At 40.0% G+C, this 27,321-nt stretch overlaps 1 protein-coding gene across 1 annotated transcript in view; it reads left to right on the forward strand.

Moving 5' to 3' along the window:
- Positions 1 to 1,770: 1,770 nt before the first annotated feature.
- The window catches only part of glceb (glucuronic acid epimerase b), a 67,854-nt gene continuing 42,303 nt past the window's right edge, over positions 1,771 to 27,321 (forward strand). The window contains exon 1 of the mRNA XM_034680001.1: positions 1,771 to 1,985. The gene's annotated coding sequence lies outside the window, so the exon portion shown is untranslated. The remainder of the gene's footprint in view (positions 1,986 to 27,321) is intronic.

The following is a 27,321-nucleotide window of genomic DNA, read 5'->3' on the forward strand; positions in this document are numbered from 1 at the left end:
TTCACCCTGAGGATAACTCATCATACAATTAAAGATACAGAACAAAAGAGATGACCAGGAAGGGATGAGAGGAAACAAACCAATCAGAAAATGACACGACAATGGTAATATTTAGAAGCAAATGCCAAAAGAAGCAGTGCTGTAGCTTGCTTTTTTGAGTATCATAAATTATTTCTGACATTGATATTTCCTCCTATTGCATGATTTATGATAATAGTGTACTGTCATGAATTATCTTGGTTTCCGTGGACACTCCCTGGCCATGCTGAAATCAAACTTAACAAGGTGAGTCTGTCCAGCTGGCCTAAACATGTTTTATAGTGCATTATTGTGAGAGACAGGAGTGTGATGTAAAATACCAGAATGTTGTGCAAGCTATATAATGCCTTCCAAAGTGCCATGAGAAAGTGAAGGACTCAAAGCTTATTAGGATCAAGTGCTATATGCTACATTTTTGGTCCTTCACATATGTCTTAAAGTAAAAGTGTTATTTTGCATACAGGTTAATCAGAACATGTCATCAGAGACCATAGACTGTGTTTTTTCCTTATTATCAGTTCATTCAGTCACCTGATTGAGTCCATATAACCTGATCCATAGATTCATCACTGCACAGCGCAAACATCAAAAACACCTGCAGATAATCAGATTTACTTTCTGCTTTAATGACAACAAATACAGAATATACGTATATAAAGATTTGTATCAAAAAATTTGTTATCAAAAGAACGATGTATATTGCATTACTTTTACATTGTTTTTAGCAGAAGATATGGAATTTCTTGAGCATAATGTGCAGATTAGATTCAGAAACAGATTCTCATAGTAATTACCTTGATTAGAAAGTATTAACTTAGATACTGTATGTTACTCTATTTAAATTAAATATTTCACAACAGATCCTAAAGTTTAATGATTATAATTTCTGCAGGCATACGTGATTATATTTTCCAGCCTTCATTGTTTATTTTAAATTGTAATTAATCTTTTTATATATAAATATATTGATAATATTTTCTTTATTTAATGTTCTCCCACTTTCTTTTACAACTAGAAAACACACACTCTCTAAGGTTATGTGTCTTTTTTATGATATTTAAGCTGCTGTTAATAGTCCTGGAATAAACATCAGTTCAGGGAGAGATTTTGAATGTCAACACTACCACCAGATTTCCCTCCCACTACATCCCTTTCCCCCCCTCTCTGCTCCTGTAAGCCCTGCCAACAAACAGATAGTAGTGCACGCTCAATTAGGACGATGTAGGAGGACCAATCAGGAGGGCGGCTCGGATTAGTGAGAACTGATGGGAGTGATCAGAATTTAAAGATTGCTGGATAGAGAGATAGGAAAACACAGAGATATAATCACAAAATACCTTATTTATTGATGGCTGTTGATGACTGTTATGACTTTTTTGGCCAAACACAGCACAAAATAAGTTTTTTTTTTTTTTTTACCCCAATCCTACCAACTGCAGCCTTAACTTCTGTTTCTGCAACTTGCAAAAGAAGGCTCAATTTGGAAATGGAACACCTGAAATTAGATTTGCTTTGGTGTCTTTATTGCGGTGTGCTACTAGTTGTGTTTATATTTGATTTATGTTAATTGTATATGGTATTAAAAAACGTACCTTACTTTTTGTATTTCCATCTGTAATGCACATACACTCTCAGCTACTTTCCACAAAGCAATAACATAACAAACGTTTGCCTCAAGCCGGCTCATCTGATTGGTTCGTGGATTTCCCCGAGATCTCGTCAAATCTCGCGGTGATGATGATCCTTCCAGTGAGAGGCAGACCCTAAACTGTCTTCAGTCGCTGTTGTGGCTGGGAGGCAGCACAGTCAGTCAGTCAGTCAGTCTTTGGTGGAACCGCTATCAGCCTGAGGTGGAGCAGGACTCTTTTAAACCGATCGACCGACTGAAAGAAACTCCCACGAGTGTCTCTGGACACACTCCAGGTCCGACATCTTTAATCCTGCAGGTAAGGCTGCTAACGTGAAGTCTTGTTGCCTCTCTCTGTCCAGACACTCATTTGCAGAGCTAGCTGATATTCTCACAGTTCAGTTTCACATCAGGAAAGCAACATTTAAATTTCAAAAGGCTTCGTTTCCTCTTCTGCAGCGTTTTACACTCGTAACACTTCATAACTAAGTCCTGAAGACGCCTTCAGCGTGTGGGCTGGTGTTCAGGGACCCAGAGGAGGACTGTGGGAACTTCAAAGCTCACTGTTGACTCTGTCTGAGGAATGTAAACCCCTGTTAGCTTGTATGCTAACGATACATCTGCTTAGTATAAAGAAGCTGTTGGCTGGCTCACTAGCTTAGCTGGTTCAGTCTCCTTCCAGCCAAACAGAAACATAAAACCGATTCATATCCCTGTCCTGTTGAAGAGGTTGTGATGTGGGGGCTACACGAGGGAGCAATGACATGCTTTTTGTGAATGGACCAGAAACAAACTTAACTTCTGCCACTGGTTAGCTTCAGCCACTCAGTCATGTGCGGCTTCAATCAGAGGTTGTTTTCACGTTGTTTCCGGAAAAATAGCAGCTATTTGTCTGTATTATTTTATTGTTATCCCCTTGTGTTTAGTGGACGGATAGTGCCTCTTTCTCCATCCTGTAACTTAAAAGATATTACCCCCCATCCGTGATATTTCCATCTACCAGCGCCACGCATTTCTGTAGCTGTCCTGTTATTATAGACTCGAGGTAAAAGACCACTTATGTGCACTTAACTTGAACTGTCTATTCAATCCTTTCCAGTCAAATCCCGTCTTCTTTTGGAGGCTACACAGCTGTTAACAAGGACCATTATTAAGGTTTTTTTTGGATGCTGACATTTACTTATATGCCTATATTCTCCTAAATGTTAAAAATCAAATCAACTTTATTTATATAGCACTTTACAAACAACACAGTTGATCCAAAGTGTTTTACAACAGAAAAATAAGTAAAACAAAGAGAAAAATAAATAAAAACAACACCACAAACAGAGGAAGAGAGAGGGAAAGAAGAGTGGTAAGAGAGCAATATAATTAAAAATGAAATTGACAGTAATAATAACAACAGTAATGACAAGAAATACAATTAACAGTGCAGTAAGTATCTGAGCAAGTGTAGGGAGGCAAGAATTGGTGTTATGTGGTCTCTCTTTTTTGACCTTGTCAGGATCCTGGCTGCTGCATTTTGAACTATTTGAAGGCGGAATAATGAGGATTGAGTGATGCCAAAGTACAAGGACTCATAGTAATCGATGTGTGATGATATGAAGGCGTGGATAACTTTTCCCAGGTCTGAAGTGTTTAAGATTGATTTTAGTTTGGAGATGGTGCCGAGCTGCATGAAACTTATTTTTACTACCTGTAGTAAAAAGATAATGTTAGTACCGATTAAGTTGTGCCCATGATGATTAACATACGTGATTAAATGAGCTCATACTATATCCATATCAACTATGCCTACAGGTGTACCTGTGCTTACTGCCAAAGTGAATAATAAGAGATTAAATATGCAGTAGAAAATTTAAGGAATTCATGTGAAATGTAAACATTCAGCTGTGGTTATGATATTTGAAATCACAAGCAACGAAAAACCTGTTCAGAGAAGTAATACAGTGTATGGTGTGACTCTAAGAAAGCAGAGAGAGGCATTGTGCAAGAGGCAGAAGATCTCTTTCAATTTTAGGAGGTACCCCATGTTCGTGTTAGGACTATGACTGGTGTGTCTCCATGTGTTCAGGCAGAAATGCCTGTGAAAAGAGAGAGGAGAAATCTAATGACATGGCTTTGGAGCTATGTGTATTGCTACTTTTTAAAGGTACAGTGTGTAGAAATTGGAATATGCAGCTTTATCTAGCGGTCAGATTATAGACCCAAATGCACCCTTTGCTCCATCCTCCTGTCAGTGAAGCGACGGTGGCCTTCAGGGGCAGGAAGCACCTGTGATGCATGATAAAAGAGATCTTCCATTCATCAAGTTTATACCATCAAAAACGTCTACCGATACAAATGCCTTTGTGCAAAACTACAACCACCCTCTCCTTCTTCACCCTCCTTCTGCCACTCACCAAATACAAAAACACATATATTACTAGTTTGTCTGTTCTGTACTGTAGTTGAAACATGCTGGTGCAAGAAGGCAGGCTTCTTTGAAGGGTTACTCGCTCATATGTAGATTTGAAAGGATAATTCTGAGTTAACGAAAACAAATGGTTTTATATTCAGGTGATTATACACTATTTGAAACATACTTCTGAATGTTATTACATTTCTACCAATTCTGTTCTGCTAAATGCTTGTAAATACTACACACTGCATATTTAAAAACCTATTTATGGCCTGACCAAGACTGTGTTTTAGATATTCTTACTTGTGACTTTAAAAGATTTGAATGGTTTTGAGTTGTTTTTGAAAAGATAAACATATACCCCACGCAGACAGATTTAATGCAGATCCTGTAGTTGTTTGTTTGTAATTTTCCAGCTATAAAACCATCCGTCCACTGTTTCCTCCATTCGCTCAAACCTGCTCTGCTATTTCTGTAGAGCAATACACGCAGCAGCACACGTAACTCAACATATCTGATGTAAATAAGCTCTACATGAGAGTAAAGCTGCGTGTTTCTGAAGGACTTGTAGTGATTCTGTGTGCTGGGCTGGACCTCGCTGTGTGTGTGTGTGTGTGTGTGTGTGTGTGTGTGTGTGTGTGTGTGTGTGTGTGTGTGTGTGTGTGTGCGTGTGCGTGTGCGTGTGCGTGTGCGTGTGTGTGTGTGTGTGTGTCTGTGTGTTCTCTGCATCTGAATTCCTCACAAGCGATTGTGTTAAGGAGTGTCCTTGGCTCCTCTTGTGTTCCCAACGCAACATACGCCTATGCTTGCAAACAGTGCAATGTAAGGAGCGAATAGAGCAGCTTCATTTTCAGGTTAAGTTTGTCATTGTAATGATCTGTTTTTTTTTATTCATATTTTTGTATTAGATCAAACTAATTTGGATTGAATATGTCAAACTTCACCACAGGGTAGTTGTTTTTTTATTACAGGGGCTGACTATCAAATACCTTTAAATGTTTCTCATTTTGCTAAAGAGCCAGCTGTAACATGTTCAGATACTTCTTGAATTCCACCTTCCTTATCAAATACTATGTCTTCACGTACAACTAACCTGCTTGGATTTGTGCTCATTGACCAGGTTTACATGTCAGAGGCCAAGACCAACAGCTACTAAGATCAGACAACATGAATTGTTAGTTTAGTGTGTTTGATGTTGTTACAAACCTTATAGTGTGTCTTCTTTCCAGACAAGTAAAATATTATAATTATTTACTGATTTACTCTGTTGGATAAAACATTGTATACACAGTCCCTTAACACAGTGAATCATAAAGTAGGTGTGGGATCATCAGAGTAAAGTACTGTGGAAACTCCACCCAAATGAAAGAGAAGAAAAGCTTAAGAAAGCAGATTGATTCCAAGTAAAATCAAAAGTAGATATCCCAACATGTGAGCCAATTGTGGACACCACACGCTATCATGCAGTGATTTTGCAAAGTACATGTCCTGACACATTAAAATCTAAAAGAATGCATTACACTCACCATCCTTCCACCCCACCCTCTCTTTCACGTGCAGAGTGATACTTTGTGCACAACAAACTCATGTTAGAATCACAGTAATCAGCAAAACATGCCAGGAAACACTGCTACTTCAATCCCTCTTATGCATCGAACCAGAGCAGAGACGGGCGTAAGAAAATACTGTACAACTGGCAAGCGGCATGTACTTAAGACGTACTCTTAAGACATCTGCACTAAAACACTGTTATTTTCAGACTAATAGGTGAGTGTTATATCAACTCTGTTACATTGTATAATTGATTTTAGGGCTTATTATGTTGCAAACGACTTTGTATTTGATTTTTTTTTTTGTCAAAGCAAATGTGACAGCTGTTTTCAAACAGACTTACCAGATTTTTTTTTTATCACAGATACATTGTATGTGAATATGCCTGCAAATTATAACCATGTAATATCATAGCAACATCAGGCACAATTTTAACTCGGCAATTTCTCAGATACAAAACTTGTATTGGCGACCCGTTCAATTTCCCAGGGACCTGCTCAAATCACCACCCTTAGGTTCTGGTGACTCGCTGCATTAAAAACCTATCAGCTTCACTGAGTATGAACATTGCATAGAAAAGGAACTTTGCAAAACCTCCACAATGCATTTACTGACTTTGGAAAAGGAGACTTTCAATTTCTTGTATGCTACACCATCACATTAAAGCTTCAGCAATGCTTTTGCAGAAGGAAATAGTTCTGAAATTTACCAGTGAAGTTTAAGGATTCAGGAACAAATGTTCAAACACCTCCCAGAATACATCAGGAGATTCAACGATTCAGTTGAAACTCTGTAAAATGCAACTTTGATTGATTCTGATGTTTAAAATATGGGGTAGAAATTATCACCCAGAAGCTTTCATGCTCCATTTGTAAACAATGATATCAAGTCAGACTGTCTTTCAACTTTGGCAACCAACATTGATCACTGGCAGCCAGCCTGGCTACAGTTTCTAAAAGTTGCCGTTGGGTGCTGTCTGGTTTCATTTGGTGCTCTGAATTTACACGTGAACCAGAAAGGCAGTCGAGTGAAACAGACACAAAGCGCTTTTTTTTTTTTCCCCCAAGTGGAGAGTGAGGTGGAAGACACACACATTGTAGAGCCAGAGGGAAGGAACGGCATTTTACATTGTATGAATAAGAAATGAATGTTTATGTGCTGATGTATAGTAAGCCCTTATGGTGCTATATGTTTTCCTGTTATTTACATGTAGACAGTATAAAAGTGAAGGTTTCCCATAAATCATCTCACCTACATAGGTAGGTTTTTGTGTGTTGTCTTTGTCTCCTACACACAGCATCTTCACACTTTTGATCTTCACACTTTGAGCCACACAAATGAAAAACACTCACTTCAAACATTCACACTCTTGAATCAAACACTGTGTTTTCGGTAAAATAGACTCATTATTCCGTGTCTTAGTGTATACCTGTGGATAAATATCCGTTTGCTATCACATGACTCCGTCTTTAACTGGAAATCCTTTTCAAGTGTTTCCTCATGGTCATTCTTTCTTCACTCTTTATATGATATGAACATTGTGTGTTGCTAAAAGGTATTGTTGAAGCAGTAAACATGGAGAGGAAGGTTTTCTTTGAAGTAACGTAACCATTGTCGTATACTGATGCTTGTTTCCTGGTTTGCGTGTTGGTTTTTGAGAATTACTGCTTTAAACTACTTACTGACTAAAGCTGCTTAAAACAAGCTGATCCCCTGGTTTGTACCAGCTGGCTGGTGATAACAAGTGAAAAAAAAAATACATATATATGTGTGTGTGTGTAATCCAGAAACCAGATTAGTGACAATGATTGGAAGTAGAGGAAGAAGTTTGTGTATAATTCATGGTGAGGTGCATAAATTTATGGCCAGGGTAAATGCCCCAAAAAGAGACTCTGATTTAAGACCATGTTCCACAGAGAGTATGTTTGTACTATTTTTGTATGGTGGCAGATTGTAGTAATGCTGACAGAAGTTGGCAGCTTGCTAATTAGACAGGCGAATAACCAGAACTCAGAATTTACAGAAATGCCCAGAGGAGAAATGCAGATTTTTTTCTCTGTAATATGTTGGTGAACTCTGATGCTGCATTTAGGAAGGAAGGAGATTTTGAATTAAACTTAACAACAATCAATGTAGGCATTAAGAGCAGTGAGATCTATAAATGTCTGCACCTGGCAAAGTAATCCTTTACACGCGCGTATTGATCAACAATTCTATCTGCCCCTCTTAGATGCATTAAGGCCATTTAATTTTGAGGTACAAAATATACCTTTTCAGGAGATACTCCCACAGCAGGATACAGCATGGAGGAAGATGTTGTCTTTATTCACGGTTTTGCAGAGTCTCCATGTGAGGTGGGAGAAAATATTAATGCAGCAATATATCGTGGCCCTGACTTGTCCTGCACAGTTATTGTTTCCCAGGTGTCAACTGTCGATACTTAAAACTGGGGTTGGTAGTCAGATTTAGATAAACTTTTTGTTATACTGGTTAAAATGATCTTTAAAAAAGCTGTTATCTACAGACGGAGTAAACCTGGGAAACACCAACCAATCCCTGCCATCAGGAGCTAAATTATGAAACCAATCAAATCCCGTCCTGACGTTCTGCCCGCCTCCTGCGCGTACATTTCACGTTGTTTTGTGTTTGTAACTTTCACTATGATAATGTTTTGGTGTTTTCTTACCGCTGAGTGAGACATGAGTTGACGTAGTGCAAAACACAAATGATGTGCTGAGGACCGGTTTTGAATCAGTCACAATCATATGGTCACGAATCAGCGGCACTCGTGCATGTGAGCGAGGGTGTCGTTTTGGAGGAGCTCCGAGGGGAGGGGGGGAGGGGTTAGACGGAGTCCTGATGAAATGCTAGATTCAAATTCATGCTAGTTTTTTTCCGTGACCACTAACCCTAGCTTTAAACATAAAGATAATTCAGCTTTCCGAACAGGGTTTTCTTCCAATTTCACACAGAATCACGTCTTCATGACTCCTAGCTTTGGCAATCATTTTCGTCTTGTACTTTTTATAAGTTCCTCAGTTAATCAGATATCTTGATGTTTTATCTAACTATTGTCTTGCAGTTTACCAATCACCTACATCATGATATCATCGTTATCATGGGAAATGTATCAGGTATCATATCATGAGTTACCCTGTTTCTCCCACACCTAGTCTGCTTTGTACGTGTGCTTCTTATAGTTTCAACACCTTTCATGTTCATTTTCTTAATTCTTGGAGCATGTAACAAAAGCTGCATGAACATATAGTCATTGAACTGTGAGTATGCTCCTGCCTATAGTTATTGAGTCTTTAAAAGCTCCAAATGTGTGTGATTATGTGGCATTCAGTATGTTATGGTCCTCTTCCCCCACTCGATTTTGTTTTTCTCCAGTGAAAATTAATCACCGGACCTTATCTAGCACTATCTGCTGAATTTGGCAGAGTGCAGTTTTGTGTCGCCGTGCTTTGATTTATTGTTGATGTATGTCCTTCTAGAGCCATTTCAGTGTCTTCTCTGATGAGTGCCCTTAATCAGCACATTTCACCACTCTGTAGAAAAAAACGTCAAGTGTCCTTGTGGCTCTCTCTTCTTGTTTCAGAAATGCGGCTCTTTGACAACATAAAGGAGGAAAGGACAAAAAGCTGTTGGATGCTTTGAGTGTCTTATATTTATCTTGACTTATTTTTACACTTATTCTGTGGCTCTTGTGCTGCAGAGTGGGAGCAAAGTGGAAACCAGATCTGCCACTTGCAGCATGTTCAGCCCTTTGCTGTAGTAATAACTAGCCTTAAATCGGAGGCTGCTGCTAGCTGTCTTTGATCCACCTGCACTCGGACTCATCCAGGCGGCTGTAATACAGTACCCCTCCCTGTTATTACACTGTAATGCCAAGCCTAAACATGCATGTCTCAGCCTAATTGCACATTTTAATGTAGACAGTCGTCTGCCTGGAGCTAGAGATCAAAAGATTTGGTACCTATGTGGAACTTTGATTAAAACTTGTGTCTACTGAGTAACACTTGATTTCAGAGTAAAAGTCCAGATTTCAGCGTGACGTTCCTCTAACTGTCAGTATTCGGCTCCAGCAGCCACTTCTGTGAAAAGACAGCAACTGATGTTGAGTCTAACTTCTCCTCTTTAATTAGACTCTGTGTATCTGGAACACTCCATGGGCCTTTAAAACGACATTAACATCCATTGTTATTAGCTAATAATTAATTTTGAATGCTGAAACACATTGAACAGAGAAAGCTAATGAAACATTTATTTTCATCTGTGTTTACAGGACCTCTTTTTGGAGTGTGTTTATCATCTTAATTAAGCTTTGAAGGAAAGGTCTGTGCGTGGCTTCAGTCTTTTCTCACACTCTAGAGGCTTTCCCATCTGTTTTCTACCAACAGCCCCAAAAAAAACGATAATGCTGACTAATTATTAGCAGATTTAGATATTCTTTTTCATATTTATTTTCATGTGGTGTCCTTAGCATTCATTATGAAGTCACTAATGTGATTAATCTATGATTTTTTTGTGATCTGTGCGTCTAAATGCTGCTAATGATCACTCATACTTGCTTTCATTTCTTCCAGTTTCATAAAGATTTGTTGGGGAAGTTCATAAAATCATGAGGTGGCAGAAAGAGTCAGGACAAGACAGATTTTGTCACTAGTCATCCCTTTTAGTGTCTCCTTAAAGTCATTGTGGGTATTGTTGCAAATCTGAAAGCAGGACTTCTCTAATGCAAGTCCTGTTTGAGTTGTCTCTATAATCAGTTTGATTCGTTTGGCACTTTAAGTGATACTAGAATAATACGTTGTATCCTGTGATATTATCCTTTTTTAATACATTTTCCATCATGCCTGCTACAGACTGTCTGTTCCAATGTGCAGTTTGTTCTTGTTGTGTTATCAATTTAAAATATCATTATAGGACTTGTGATGTATTGCCCATACCTCCTTGCACATGAGAGATTATCAGATGTGGGTTGTTAGTGACTAAGCTGGCAGATGGCACTTCCACTGTTGATGCTCCTTTTTCTTGCAGAAGTTGACCAGAAAATCCTCTTTAAATTAGCCGTTTATTCCTGCTCCTCACATCCCACCATCCTCAAAGCCGCTGTCTTGCATATGTGGGTCCTCTGAGACCCTTTATTGCCATGATTCACTTGTGCTCTTGAACAGCCTGCTGAGTGGATGTTGGATATCATAAAACAGGCCAGTTTTATATCCACTTTACACAAAAGACCTGTGTTTAGATGTTTTCTTTTTCCCCAGCAGGAAGCTGACCCTCCTCTGACTCCTCAGTCCTCGTGGGACAGGGGGGAAGTGCAGGGAATTTCCGTCATTATTTGATGCAGGGTCAGATATGGAAAATCAAATTAAGACTTTGGTCCTTCTTCATAGAAAATAAAAAAATCACTATCTGCCTGTGTAGCTCAACATTGCTTGGATTTTGCATAGTTTCGGAGTTTAAAGCATACACAGACAACTAACATGTTTTAAGAATCAGTCATCACCAACCACTGTTTTAATAAGTGGTTCCTTCTGTTTTCTTTTTCACTGGCCTCTTAACCACTCCCATCTTGGGCCTGCTGGGTGTAAACATCCCCTCTCCTCTTGACATTATTGCTTCCATTGACAATAAAGAGCTATATTGACTGTAATCCCCCACCTAGAGCCTCAACAGTCCTGCAAAGCAAACCCTTGATATAACCAGGAAGAAAGGGAACACAAACAAAACTGAAGTGGGAGAAAAAGCAGAATGCTGTTAGTTGAGTGGCTTTCCAACAGAACGCCATCCATCTCAGAGAATAGTTACGAGCTGTTAAGGATGTTGTGGAAGTTGCTGACCTCAAGCTGTTACACCATCTTCCTTCAGCAAGCTTAAATGTCATTGATGTCTCTCCTACAACGTGCCAGGATCTCATGCTGAGATTCTCCTTCTTTAATGGCGTTGAAAGCCAGTTTGTCACCAAGCTTGATAATGGCCTGACAAACAAAGAGCTGCTCTGATTTGCTACATTCAAACATTTTCTGAAAGCTTGAAGCACAAAATCTCCGGGTACTGGAATTGTTACAGACTATCTTACTGTACATTGGTGTAATGAGAAGGCAGATGGAGGGTTGTTTGTCTTTTGTATCAAGCTCATTGTTGATCACAAGAGATCAAGAAGGGAAATATCTATGAAATTGAGGCCCGAAGCATTATGTGCTTGATAATGGTGGTGCAACGGATCATCGTTGATCCGTAATCCGTACGGATGCCTCTCCACGGATCGGCACAGATGTGGTCCGCGGATCGGTTGATGAAAAATCACCCACTAGACCAGAGTCCGTCAATATGCGGCCCGTGGGCCACATTTCACCGCCTCTTTGTGGCCCCTGAACTGTTATTCCTTCACTCTGTGTTTTGGTTGGGTCACCGCGTGTTTACCGGGACTTGTCTCCATGTCAACAATACGCAGACAGGCTGTTACTGGGTCACTTAGGGTCCAATTTTTAACTTTCACTTTAATTTATGGAGCAGTTCGCATATTGGCACTTTGCCAGCTGTAGGACCCTAGAATCCACGAAAACGGTGTGTTCCAAGTTTGCAGCTCAAAGAAAAGTGGGCGGGGAAAATCAGCGATTGAAAGACGAATGGAGTGAAACTCAAAACCGTGATCCGATCCGAACCGTGAGTTTTTTGATCCGTTGCACCCCCACTTGATAACCTGATGGGGATAAAATGAGATGACAGTGGTCACTCTTTCCTTAGATTCAGATTAGGGGAAATGAAATCCCAGATGAATAAACTGGACACGAGGTTCTGACATCTGGAAAAACACTAGACGGAGCAGGCTGTCTTGATTTGGCTGCTATGAGGCTTTTTGTTTTATGTCATAAAGAGATTATATTTTGCTTTCCAAAGCTGGCCGAGGGCAGAGAACTGCCAATAACGGGTCTGTTTGTTTATCAACGGAGTGGGCCTCCTATGGATTTAGACATGCATTTGACGGCTATGGGGAAAGTTTATTTTAATACAGGCTCTGAATTCTTGTTTAATCCCAGTTTAGAGTTGGAGTGTAGTGTAATCAAATCAAAGAGCAGACCCCCCCCCCCATCCACACACACACACACACACACACACACACACACACACACACACACACACACACACACACACACACACACACACACACACACACACACCTGTCCCATTAACAGCCCGTTTGTGTGGCAGTGGCATTAACCAGCAGCAGGACGCAGCAGCTAGTAGCGGGCAGTGTCTGTCTTGGTCTTTATGTCGGTGTGTCTGTGACGCAGCTTGGCGTGTATGTTTACATCCTACAGCCATGCTCAGTCTCTGGAAATATGTGTGTAGTAGTGTGAGATTCAGTAACGGAGAAAATCTCTGCGACTGTCGCTTGTGTTTTCTTCTTCTTTTGCTATTTAATGCAGTTAGCATTCTTCTTCTTCTGTTTGCTAAATTGTGGTTAGCAAACAGCTTTAAGATGTAGCCACCGTCTGGTGGGAATACTGTATTACAACCAGGCACTGGTAAAAGCAATGACAAATTTTACTTAAAAATGATAAAATATTCAAAGCAACTTTTCGATTTTTAATAAGTGAAGGAATATTCGAAAAATTATTGCCAATCCCTTATAAAAACCCTCGGCTGAAACATGACTTTGTTAAAAAAAAAAGTGTATGATTTTCTTAATTATTAAATTAACTCCTTCTACAATACAAGTCATATCATTTTTATTTCAACATCAAACAGAAACAATCAGAAAGACTTGTTTATGCAGCCAACCTTTGCATTTGTACAAAATATCAGCTCCTGTCCAGTTCTTTTAATGCCACAGTATAAGAACCAGTCCAAAAATACACGAACACTGCTCAGTCTTGTAGGTACTAAGATGCTAATGGTTAGCATAATCAAGTGCTTGTAATCAGTAGACAAGCTTTTTGAGAGTTGGATCTCCCTCTTACGACTCAGATCTTCCCAGCTCAACAAGCACATCGCAATGGCTGCTGTTGTTAACATTTACTCTCCTCTTCTTAGCCCACATTCTCTGCTAATTTTTGGCAGTGGATTGAGTGGGGGTGAGATGAGTCAAGGCTCTCTGTGGGACACGGCTGTTCTAAAGCCTTGCCCTGTGACCCTCAAAGTACAGCCAACCACAGCCTACTTCAAAGGCAACACACAGACAGCTTGTGTCTGCATACTTTGGAGCCATAACCCTACCCCAGGCACCTTCCTCCGTACCCCTCCTCTATGCTAAATACCAACCCACCCCGCTCAACTAAAGAAAGTGGCCCCTGTTGCCCTCGGGCGAGCATGCAGCCGATGTGGACCTATGCTCCGGTCTCATTATTCACCGAGGTTTTTGGCTGTCTGTGAATTAGTCTACAGAAGAAGATGTCTGAATCTGCATTTTTTTTATAGTGCATGTAGCCAGGATTAAGGCTTTCCAAGGACGTGTACCACTCTACAGGGAGGGAGAGGCTCCAGTTGGCTGGCTTATGATCATGTGTGGAGTGCTCGTGCCTTCTGTCCATTCTGTCATAGAGTCAGTACCCAAAATTTCGCCCCCTGCTCCTTCATGCACATGGGTTAACCACTCGTTCAGGCCATTCATTTAACATGTTTTTTTTCCTCTCTTGCGACACTTGGACTTCCAAATGTCTTGTCGATGTCTGTGAATAGAGATGCTTCTGTCTCTTTTCTCTGCTTGCGTTCAGTGTAACCAAAGTTAATAACGCCCCTTGTGTTATGCTGACAGGCTGAGAGCTTCTCACTTCATTTTTACACACTACAGACTTCCCCTGTCAGTCACTTGTTCAAACAGTTGTGGTTCTTAGACGAATTGGGGGGTAAGAAAAAACTTGGCACAAGCTAAACAAACAGCATATTTGTCTCCTGTGTCCTTGGTTGTTGTTGTCTGTGCCAGTGGAGCATGTACATCGACTTTCATTGTTTGTATTCAAGCACTTTGTATTCATTATACATTTCAAGGGAAGTTCCTAGTTTTTTTTATAGGTCATTTATCTCAAAGTTTTGTACATTGTGAGTTTGGGACATGCACACGCTGCTGCTGAGTTGCTTTGAGAGCTATGGACTCTACCAAAACAGCATTTATCCGAGCTGGCAATTTTATCTGTATTTGACATCAAACACTCATCTCTTTATCCAACAAGAAGAAGATGCACAAAGTAGCCTCTGCATTGTCCTATTAAGAAGAACACATAGAGCTCTACTTCTAAGGCAAGTTGCCAGCCAGCCAGTGCAGTCATGCTGGAATTTTACTTTGAATGGTCAAACTCAAAGCTTCTATATAAGAATATTAGAATTGTTTCTTTGATGGAAAAAAGGCACTATATTTATTTTTATGTTATATTTCTTCACATAAAGAATTATGTTAGAAGAATTACATTTTAAGTACATGAGCGTCCAACTACTGTAGGGGTTTTGTGTAGTGGCTTTCTCCAAGCAAAACGTTAAATAGTTAAAGCAGTGAATACACTATTTCTTGTTCAGGCTAATTATTTCAACATATTAAACAAGACAGATCAGAACTGTATTTGGCAGCAAGGCATCCTGGAATGTAAATCTATCAGACAAGATATTACGTCCCCAAGTCGCATCCAGAGACAACAAAAACCTCACTCATTTGATGTAAAGGAAACAATCACTATAAACAGTCTCCGAATGTACCAACATGATTCAGTTTAGAGCTTATTATAAGAGCAGAAAGATAATAAACAACAAAACAATAAAACCAAGACAAAGCAGACAGATATGATGTAATTAACGTGATATAAATCACAACAGAAGTAGAGCCAGCCTGTATGGAAAATATTGGTTGGTTAGAGGAATTGCTTTGAGAGCTTTTTTAAACTGCTGTGAAGACGAATCCAAATAATGTAAAGAGAGAGTTAATCCTCTGTAGATTATACTAAACAGAGACTGTGGAGTCCTGGAATGAGGGGCTCTGAGGAGACGACAGTTATGTGATAAGCAATTATGAAATTTGTCTTTGTGTGAAACTTAAGCCGAGAGATTTTCATATAATCAGTTTTCCTATGATCTCCCACTGATGGCTGACATCTTTCCGCATTATTTACATTACAGTCTGTACCAGCCATAGACTGTATGAATAATGGACGTGGTCTATGTGACGTCACCCATCTGTTCATGAGCGCTGTTTGGAAGCCAATCGTCAGCGGGAGCATTATTGAAAATGCTGGAAAAAGAGTGTGACGTAAAGAGGCGGGGTTTGAGTCTCCTAGCCAACAGCTATGTGTTCCTGCCTGTCAGTCATGTCCTTATTTGGGAAAAAAACTTTAAATCTTAATATCTTCTGAAACGTCGGGTTAAAAAAAAATTCGCCCCGTACAGTGTGTGCCGATTGAGAAATGAGCTCTTCAGACCAAAGCCGTTTTTTGAACCAGGCTGTTAACATTTTTATTTCTGCTGCAAAGATCGTCTTTTTTGTCTGTGTCTGTGGTTTCCGGTGTTTCTGCAGCCAGCCTCAAGCGGATTCTCGATGAGTTACAGTTTATAACACTTCCACTTGGGCTTCATATTTTGAGACCAAAGGTTGCCGCTTGGTGCCAGCACCATGCCGTGCATATTTATTATCATGAAACAGTACTTTACCTGAAAGAGAGTTGATATTTTGGGAGGTTGTTGGTTTTGGTTTTGGTTTGGACTGGTACCATTCTGATATCTGACTCTGATTTGAGGCAGTATCAAAGGCCTATACTAGTACTGCTATTAGCATGAGTCTATTTTGTACCAGTAAGATACACATGTGGCCTTTTTTTGGCGTTTTAATTGAATAAAAGTTTATTGAAAGTACGTAATGTTCTTAATTTACTCACATTGAATAATGAAGTTTGGCTGCCAATGAAGCTACACCCTGTGCATTCTCACTATGGAATCAGAAATCAGATCAGAAGTGTTAAAGTCTGTAGACGCCAAGCTTCAAAACAATTAAACACTTTCACACTTTAGCAGTTGACAATAATGTCATCACAGCTCATTCTAGAGGGTCCCAGTCATGCTTTGGCATTATCTCCCAAGACTGACCATTAAAGTGTTTGTTGCACTGTAGTGAAATTCTCAGCAGAAAATTGGTTTGACAGAAGAATAGTCTAAGCCTCTAAATTCTATTCTTCTTATGAAGGAGTTCTTTTCCATCCAGTTAGCTTTTTGAAGAGCTCAGTTAATGTAGTGAAATGTCTCAGGGCTGCCATTTTCCATCACTCTCTCAAGAGCTATCCACTCTTACTACCCAATGTGGGTAAAGGATGTCTTAGTTAATTGTTTTAATAGCCATCTTTACAACTCAACACCCTTTAATATGGCAAAACTGGGGGGCTATGAAGCGCTCTCAGTTCCCTGAACAAGAGTAGTCTCCTTTGCTGAGCCTCTGTGACATTCACACTTGATTAGGCTTGCAAATGAAGTTTTCCTTCTTTTGAGGTGGGAGGCGCGACCTTGGCCCCAGAGACCTGTTAAGTCTTTATTAGATTGGCTGGACATATTAAACGAGGAGGATGCAGACCATGTACGTGCTTCATTGGCACTCGCACCCGCTCTTCTTCAGGGCTTTCTTTTTTGTCAGGCCTCGGTCGCAATACTTGAGATTGAGATAAAGAAAGCGGGGTAAAGAGCTTCCATTTGTCTGATGATTTTCAGTAACGCTACCCAGTCATTCACCCGCGTATATTCATATGTCTCACTTGACTAACTGCGGCCTGCTCAGAATGCCTTCCCCTGTATCTGGTTTTGGTGTGTGCACTTTGTATTCAGATTGATTTTGGGGAGTCTGAACATCCAAAAAAAAAAAACACGCAAAATGTGATTGATTTTCAAATTGGATCCAAGCCAGATATGGAGGTGGTTTGAAATTTGAATTCAGTAGATTGCCACAGATGCATCGCTTGAAACCAAGGACATTGTGACATCCAGATTGAAGGAAGTGACTCAGAGTTGCTAAGCAAAATGCATTTGATCTCTAATTGATTGTTTAGTTCCAGCCTCCTACATGACTGGGTTTGTCTGGTGCAACTTTTGCAGTCACACACCACAAGATAATGAGGATCATACTGGGCCAGATTCCTCTCTTCATCAAAGGCTAGCAAATTCCTGATTTTTAAAACAATTTTTTTTTAGAGTTTTAAAGACTACCGTGCCAGATTTTCCTGTGGGTTGAGGGACTTTAGAGTGATTTTTCTTCCCCTCATCTGTCTGGAAGAACGTCATGACAAGGGAAAACCTATCAACAGCCTCTGCCTCAGTCATCAACAAAGCTAAGACGTATAATAGCAACCACCTAAAGGTAAAGGAGCTAAACAAAAACAGCACTGAATTCATTGCTCTCAGTAACCAGCCTTACAGCGCGGTGGAAGGTCTAGGTCTCTGCAGGCCAATGACTTGGAGCCTCACTATGCTGTGTCTCCTCTGCGTTGGTTCTCTGATGTAGCCTTACCTGATCCGTAAGACTTCGTCTGCAGTCACATAGAGAAGCCCCTCTTGTGTAAGTCTTGTGAGCATGTTGAGCCTCACCGGGCAGTGGATTCACATTTAACCCAGAGAACTGTATTCCTAACAGTCTATATTTGAAAAAGAATACTGATAAAATCGTTATTTCTGGTGAAATCAAATGTTGTTTTTCGTACTTCACAATAAGAGTAACAGGTTCAATTCTTGTACTGGAGAGGATTGATGTTCTTAACAATGAAAATTAAAGGTTTTTATTTAGAGTTTTCATTTTCAAATATTCAAATCATCGTGAACAGTTCATGCAACTTTTATCTCAGCTTAGAAATATATTGTTTTCATCATTTTTTCCAAGCCTGGTTGTAATAGAGTACTAATGCTAACTGCCAATTAATAACAAAAGAAGAAAGCATTAATGTCAGGTAGGGCTGGGCGATAATTTCATAACGATAATTTTTATGATTTAATTTTTCTCAATATATAACAAAAGGTCAATAAAAGTTTGATATATTTGAACCTGTAATTACACCCCCAAAACCACTGGAAAGGGAAGGGCGCTCATGAGCCTTAAATGCTAATTGCGACCCAACATTAGACAGAAGAAGTCGGCATTGAACAGCCAATCATGTCACAGGGAGAGAGGGAGGCAGGCTTCAAGACGTTTGGAGTGGAATGTGAAATCAAGTATTTCTAGTTCTGATTCTGATTCTGATAAGTTTGAAAATATAAGCATATCCACAATAATCCAGTATCCTGCATCCTGCACACCTGTGCTTTCATTGCTGTAACTTATTACAACAAAAGGCTTTACCGTACTACAAAAACCTCTGATAATGGCTCTGTGCAACGGTTTGTCAAAGATTTAACTTTGTACATTGCCCTTTAGACTCATTTGTTTGTGAAGACTAAATAAGTTAGAGTCTACTTGTATCATTCAAACTCTAGTGTTTTCAGTGTGAGCAAGAATGGAGCTCCAGTAGTTCTGTTTGCACAGCAGATGTAATGCTATTAATTATGACTCTTATGAATTCAAGTGATCACAAAAAGACATAACAGTGTGACAGACAGTGCAGTATCATGTCTCTGAGACTAAAGCAGCTGTTTTTCACTATTTGATGCACAGTTTTGAATATTTAACATTGTTGTTGTGTCATCCAAAGGACAAGTAGCTAGATTAATGTGCTAACTTTTTTATATGCATGAGCAGGCACTGTTCATAATAAGATAGATGAAAAATAGAAGAGCTGTGTGGCCTCTTACCATCTGCATCATGTCTGGTTGATTATGGTAATGAGGTTAAATCAAAAAGATACCTGGGTTACTGTTTTCAAAAAGCTGAAGTGCTTCTCAGAGTATTTGGTATCTTTTTAAGGACTGAATTAAAAAAAAGGCTTATTCTTTAATTGATTGTTTGATGCTGCCTAGATTAGTTTCCTTTATTTGAAGACTTTTAATTGCCAGCATAGCTAATAGCTGTTTGTCACATTGTCTAGTAACACCAAAGGGAGCCTTTTTTGCCGTATTATCTGGTGTCTGTTTTTTCACATTGGCTGTACACTTCCGACTGTTCTCTCCATTGCTCTTTTCTCTCTACAAATATGTAGGACATATTTTGCCATTTCCACTCCCCCTCTGTGAATGAGCTCCTGCTCAAACCAGCAGGTTGAAGTGGATTTAAGTTGGAGCTAACTAGTCGAATTCAGACAACTGTGTTCAAAAATTACCACCAAATTAAAATGCCATTTACAACACCGCGGGGAAACACTGCTGCACTGTTGCATCACAGCAAGCAGGCTAAAATCTGCCGGCCTTTCTGTGTGCAGTATTCTTCTTGTCCCAAGGAGTCTGTCTCCTCTAAGTGCTCTGGCTTCCTCCCACAATCCAAAGACATGCAGGTTAGATGAACTGGAAACTCTATTGCCCTTGGATGCTCCTCACAAGAGCCAAACATTCAATGACTTATTAAAGTGTTATTGTCCTTGTAAGTCTCAGCAGAGTCCCAGATGAATGCTGTAAATCACTGCTGCCCAGTGTGTGTTAGAAACAAGGCCGGCGCTAGAGTTGAGATGAATAAATGTCTTTGTTTTGAAGTTTTGAGCAGGTTTTAGTTGAACATGGTAAACAAAGATTGGCTTCAAAGGAGATGAAAAGGTTTGGGATGGCTGAGAGAGATTTTTAACATTTCTGGACCTAATGGTCGAACCCTGCTCTCCTTTGCTTCATTTGTTCTTAATACAAAGAGTCTAATTTCAATTGCTTGTTGAGTTACGTAAGTATATTTACGACTATTTCAGTTTGATGGGATGTCTTAATTCACTGTTATCCCTATTATTATTGATTCCGTATCTTCTCCAATGTCAGATATATGTGTTGAGATTTCTTACTTTTTATTTCTTGCCTTGAAGTGTAATGATCATATTTTCTTTCACATTTCTCCTGCATCCATCTCGTCATTTTGAATGCTGCTCAAGTCTATAAGTCCTGGGGATGCTGACTGCAGAGAGGGGAGTGAATATGCTGTCTCTGTAGAGCTCAACATATGAAGAAGTGCAGCTGAGTAAATAGGCTTTTCTGTACCATCAAAATGAAGACATGTCTCTCTCCTCTGCTTCTCTATGCCATACTGTATACCGGATCCCCATGCCTGAGATGAAAATTTGCTATTCAGCTCAGCTCTGACAGCAGCCCTGTTTGCAATGACGAATTTGATGGACGATAGCTTTCTCAATGTCATATCTCCAACCAACTCCATCCATCTATAGCGAGGAACTCTGTTACTGAGGGAAGGGCCTTGTTTTGGAGGATGATATTGTACGTGTGCGTAGACAGGTTATCATAGATATAGGAACCTATAAATAAGTAATCAAGCACAGTTGGTATGTTTTGAGCTGTGTTTTGTTGTCAGTTTAATGGATCTCTGTCTCATTGTTTGGTTCAGCATCAATGCGTGAAACAGATGGAGGTTCCTGTCTCATGGTAGAGAATGAGGTCAATTAAACTTTTCCATCTGCAGTAAAGACAGAGACCTTCAGAGTTGTACTGAATGCCTAACTACTCCTTCATGATATACAAACAGTGGTAGACTTATAAAACAGCCCCATTTTGCATAATTACAGACAAGTATTGAGTTGGATGATTGTAAATTTTGCATGTCTAAAATACAATGCAATGCATTGTGGGGTTGTACTGGCTGTGGACAGAACAGTTTTTAATTCAGTTGTTGGAATTTTTGAGGGCACAGTATCGAGCATTGACCAAGCAGCACTCTCTGGGGCTGAGAAGGGAAGCTAATGCAGTTTAGTGCAACGATGCAGTTCCCCAAATGACCACTAAAGGACGACCAATAAAGTAAGTCAGTGTCTGTAGACGTCCATATCAGCATGTCCAACTTTAAGCTGAATTAAACCTGTTTACAACCTCGTACACATAGTTTTAGGTTGTATCCTCATGTACTGCAAAGGCTTCATTTTTATCAAACAGTTTTAATTATTTGTATGCCTAAAGCGTTAATCATCAAGGACATGGCTATTTCAAGCGACAGGTTGGTGCCTCCAGCAGTACTCAGGCATCACTTAGTTCAAGTCACTGAATTTGACCCTCTGGGCACCCGTCCTCTGGTCCAAAAACTGGCATTCCTGTTTGAAAATAGAAGAGGCAGAGAGTCAAATGTCAACCTTAAGGCCTTTTTATATTTTAAAAAGTTCATAATGGACATGTGTGTTGACACTGCTGATGACACTGTCAGAGGTCAGAGGGGGTATTTTAATAGAATGTGTCTCACCTGTAGCACAGTCTGTCTCAACACAATGCATAATGTAAATGTAATTTCATAACATTCAAATAATCAACACCTCTCCGATCACGTTAATGAAAATAGTACCGTATAGAGAAGTTTTTACAGACTTATTTTGTCATAACTTAGGATTTGTTTCTGTCTGTCCTCTGAAGACCCTCTTCCCCAAGAAAAAAACAGCAAACAACGATGTTTTCTTGGACAAGCACTTAAGGGCCCAACTTGAAATTAAGCTGTAAACAACCTGATCCTATATGTCAACGTTCATCAGCCAAGAGCACGGAGAAAAGAGTTACGCCTGAACGGCGAGAGACAAACACTGGAGCCGGATGTATAAATGATGCATTAGTGCAAAAAAACATCTATATCCCCTTCCCCACAAGAACAAGTTGATTTAAAAACACACCTCACGCAGGTGTGATTGATGAAGTGGAAATAATCTTGGCTTATTTTTGAAGCACTATCTCGAGTGCGTTGAGATTCGCTATGCAAACTGAATAACTGTTTGTCTTAATAGTTGAAGATGTCTCTCAAAATAACTGTTCATGGGTGCATGTAGTCATTTAAAGATAATGTGCAATAATACAAGTGTTCTAAAAAGCCATATTAATGGCATGTTGACAGCTGCACTGCTTTTATTACAGAACCTCGCCAATGCAGAACAATTAGAGAACGTGCACTCTACCTGCTCCACCAATCAAATTAAAGATGAGTGAATCAGGCAGACATGTTTATTTACGAACATGTAATTCATGTCATGGAAATCTAGATCCAACATGTCTGAACTGTGTCAAAATGAATGAAACGGATGAAACAGGAAGCTGCAAAAAGCAAAGCATTGTAGTCAACCCACAGTTTCATCATTTTAAAGCTCTATATATAGAAATGTTGATGTTTATCTGCGCAGTAGTACATAAAAAACACATACAAACAAACATAGAAACAATAAAAAAAAAACAGACAAAAGAGAGACAAACCAAACCGCCAGCCTGCAAATACAATAAAACAAGAGTCCATGTCAGTCCCAATGATGATTACAGAGTCCAAACTTCAATTAAAAGTCGGAGACAGAGTCCATGAAACCAGGACTGAGCGAGGTTAAGAGAGGGGTCGAGGCAAAGGCAGAGGAGCCAGGATTTGCCTCTATCAAAACACAATGCGGTCCAGCACAGTACAGTTCCATCCAGTGCAGTGCAAGAAAATCCAGAGTAGTCAGTCTCCAGCTCGGTGTCTTTCCTTCTTAGTGTACTCAATAAAAAAAGTCCCCAGATCTTTAGACACTTAAGATGAGAGTTGGACAGTGTGTACCAAATGTCTTCATGGTGTAGGCAGGAAACCATGTCACTTCACAGCAGGAAGGGGAGGCTGATTCCCACTCTCTCAAGATAACTCTTTTGGCTATGACCATACTGAACCGCAGGGCTTGTTTTAAAGCAGTGGGAGGGGTAGAAAAGCTGTTGGAGTAACACAGTATTACAAGAAGGGACATGAGGAACAAGCTCTCTATTACTGTATGTCGCTGTACAGCTGAATAATGTTATCCTAGAAACATGGAGGTTCAGATCATGACCAGAAATCATTTAACTTACACGTATCACAGGTAGCACAGACAGAGGGGATGATTCTGTTTAACTTGGTCTTGGAATAGTGCAGTTGATGAATGACCTTACACTGAGCGGGTATAGAACACTATCTGATCATATGTGATCCTGTCTCCCATAACTCATCTGAGATCTCTACACCCGTGGCCTTTAACCATGTATCTTTTGATATGGAGAGATGGGGTTGCCATAGAAGGGGTGAGCAAGAGGTGTTTTGGGATATAAGAGCTGATCATAGGGCTTTAGAATATGTGTTATTTGGACACAGATTCTGATTGAGGGTGAGAGTGCTTCACAAAGGTTCTGATTTGAAGATATCGAGGATAAAAGAGGAAAGAAGGAAATGTAATTTTGAGGCGGCGAGCTACAGTTTCATCTGTTTTCACCTGTTTGACTAACATCTCAGTGTTATCCTGAAATGAACAAAACAGCCTTTTATCTTCCACCTTTCTTTGTATGATTGCATTGCTGGTAACTAATTATAGATTTTAATTACTCGGATAGAGAAAGAGGCTTCTTCAGACTCTGTTCCTCTGGAACACTTCCAGTGGACATTTGGACTTTCCATTTGGAAAGTGTCACAGCCAAGCCACATGGACATTCTGGGTTACAAACAGAGCTTCCAGCTCACAGACTTGTGAGCAGTGGCAGAGATTTGGCATGGCCTTGTTGTACACTCTGCAAAAACTAGAAGATTACATTCCTAAATCTTCAAACTACAAGCTAACGGTAGTGTAATAGCCTTAATGTGACCTTACCATGTTCCTGTGTGGCCGTATCAACACAGATGGTGTAAGGATAGACGGGAAAGGAAGGAAATGGCCTCAGAGCTGCAGGGAGAGATTGCGGGATTTATCTGAGAGCAATTACAGGGTAGAGAGAAAAACAAGAGATTGACAGGACACTGCCGCCCTCACTGGAGTAATAATTTGCTTGGAAAGGCCACTTATAGCCAACCCTGGAGAGTACAGCAAAGCCAAGATCCGCAGAAAAAAGCCCCTTTTCCCATCACCTGAAGGCTTTTACCTTTCCCTTCGACAGGCATGTTCAGCCCTGTCGCTGGATAGCCTACAGACTCTTGACATTCTACTAAATTCTTAAACTCAGAGAGCCAAAGTGATTTACATTTTAACTCACAACAGACTCTTGATGATCTGTGAAAAGACTCTTAAGGTCTTGTATTTGTTATGTTGAACACAGAAGGCTGAGATGACTGATTCAAAGCCTCTCTCTGTGTCAACAACCTTTTTTTCTGTGACTGAGAGGAGGTCTGACTTATTGCAAGAGACATGCTATCAGGCTAAATCTAATCTCTTTCCAAAGTGATGGTTAATTTTCTCACCACAGCCAGGCTGCCATTATTAAATCAACGTGTTTGTCGAAGACTCACACCGAGAAAAACACAGTGTGCCTTCACTTCTTTCAATCCTTCAGCGGTTTCTGTTTCTGTAATTATTCCTGCAAAGACCGCTGGTGATCTAATCATTTCATTAGGGAACCTGACCTTAGATTCCTCTTCAGGGAAGTGAAAAAACGCTTCCTCTCCCACTCTGAAATAGCATTGTCTTCTGCTTTCTGCCCCGATCCCCTCCTCTTCCTCATCAGGAAACTTTATCTTTCTCTCCCCATGATACCCTTCGTCTCTTTCCAAAATTTCAATACTTTGGGGTCCCCCTAAATACAATTTATTCCTTTTTCATTTTTCATAAAAAGGAAGTTATGTGAGGCATCACAGAATAGTTTGGGAATATGACTTGCGTATTAATGCCATCAAAGTGGTCTTCATTTGGACATTACTGAAAGTGAGAGTTTGCCACATCTGAGTGTGTTTTCTGTGATAAACGACCTGAACGTGTGCCACTTTCCTCTTCTTTCTCTATTTGTGTCTCTCGTGCCAACCGGCTCTTTCAGCCCAAAGTCTTGACATTTTAAGAGCAGGTCTGTCCGATTGATGAATAATGATACATGCATATGCAGAATTCAGAGAGTAGAAGAATAACCTCTCCCACCCTCCTCTCTCTGAAGCTCTTTGTTCCCCCGTCTTTACTTCTTCATTCCGTCATATCTGCTGGAGATTGAGCGATATATACCATCAAAGCCTTTTTGAAGCTTCCCACTCTCCTCCAAAATCCTTTTGATTTCCGACAGCATGAGCTGCTTAATATTCCAAACTAGTCGGTGGCCTTTTCAGAGAACTAACAAGGTTCTGAAGATGCAAGTCTTGTCTTCATGTGAGAGGCAGCTGGGGCGCAGCCCTCTGCTTTTTCAGAGCTCACACCGAGCTGTCTGCGCGACTAACAAGTTCAAAGCTGTTCGTCAGAAACACAGAGGCCGGTAGGACATGTTCTTGTGTCAGATGTCTCCTTGTACTTTGTCTGTAAGAGTGCCCATCCTCTGTATGTTCAAAGACATGATACGTTCCTCTTCACTCTAGGTGAGGCTTTGTTTTTTTGCTGGGTCAGGGGAGACAGGAAATAATACTTTCTTTGCTGTGGGGCATTTAAATATGTGATATTTGATTTTATGGATCTGCTTTATTTTAGGTTTGAAACCTTAAATAGATAATCAATGAAATGATCAACAGATAATTAATTGGCAGCTCTTATAATCTTCAGATACAGATAAAGGAAATAAAAAGTCTCAGGTATGGCAGACAGGTCTCATTGCTGGAATGATGATACACATTTTTGGGATGTTCCTGTATTTTTGCTGCCACCACGCAGAGGTTATTTTCTTTAACAATAACTCAAAAGCAATGTTAAAAATTGCATACTCTACATTCTCAAACTATTACAGTACAGACCTCTGTTTGCTCAGCTGTTATAGTCTGCTACAGACAATGCTAAGAGTTGTTAGATTTCATGTCCCCCCAAAGCTCTGTTTTCTACATTTTGTTGTCTGTGTCTTTAGTTTATATATCAGTGCTAATTGGAGAACATATACGAATGCATGTAAACGTATGTGTTTGTGATAAGCCCATATAAGCTGCTGATGTATCAGCTGGGCTTTGATCACGGTCTCTTTTTGCAATCTTTGAGAAATAGGGCATTTTTCTGTTTTTCTACATCCTCGGAATAAATTATTTATCAATTCTGCAAAAATACGATACACAGATGAATTGGTAATCTAAAGAACTGTAAGTTGCATCCCCACTCTGTTTAGATATAAAACCAAACATGCAGGATGAGCTCACACTTCAGGCCTGCAGCAGAACAACATATCCGTGGTAAACGAACACTACTTTGGTGGGTGCAAGTTTGAAATACCAGCTTTCGCATACTTAATGAGGTAATGAATAATTCCTGCGCTTTAACTGGTTTATTGCTTTCGCGAAAGGTTGTGTGTGCGTGTGTATATTTACTTGCTGCTTCTGTGACTTATCATTTCAGTCTGATGGTAAAGTCTTTTATCGCCGGCTTTTTCCTACAAGGATGAAAAACAGAGTTCACTGCTGAGAGCACCACAGAGGCCTGACAGGCACCACGGGTATTTACTCAGCTTCCAAAAACTTCCAAACTCTTATTTACTTTCATCTTGGCTTCCTCTCGCAAGCTTGTCTTTGCTGCCTCCCACTCCAAGCCTTATCCTCTCATCCTGTTTCTTCCGTTTAGAGCTTGAGTGCCAAGCAGGAGTGGCTCTCAGAGACACTTCAGTTTCTGAGTTTCTCTGTTTTGAACTATGTTTGCGCACTGACTCCACCCGCCTCCCCAGAGCCTGTTTGAGCCTGTTGCATCAGCCTCCAACTGTGACACTCTTATGCTGTTATTACGATGATCTGATGACTGAATCTGGAAGTAGCTTTGAGTGTGCGTTTGTT

This window comes from Notolabrus celidotus, chromosome 3 (assembly GCF_009762535.1).
Source record: "Notolabrus celidotus isolate fNotCel1 chromosome 3, fNotCel1.pri, whole genome shotgun sequence".
NCBI classification, from domain to species: Eukaryota; Metazoa; Chordata; class Actinopteri; order Labriformes; family Labridae; genus Notolabrus; species Notolabrus celidotus.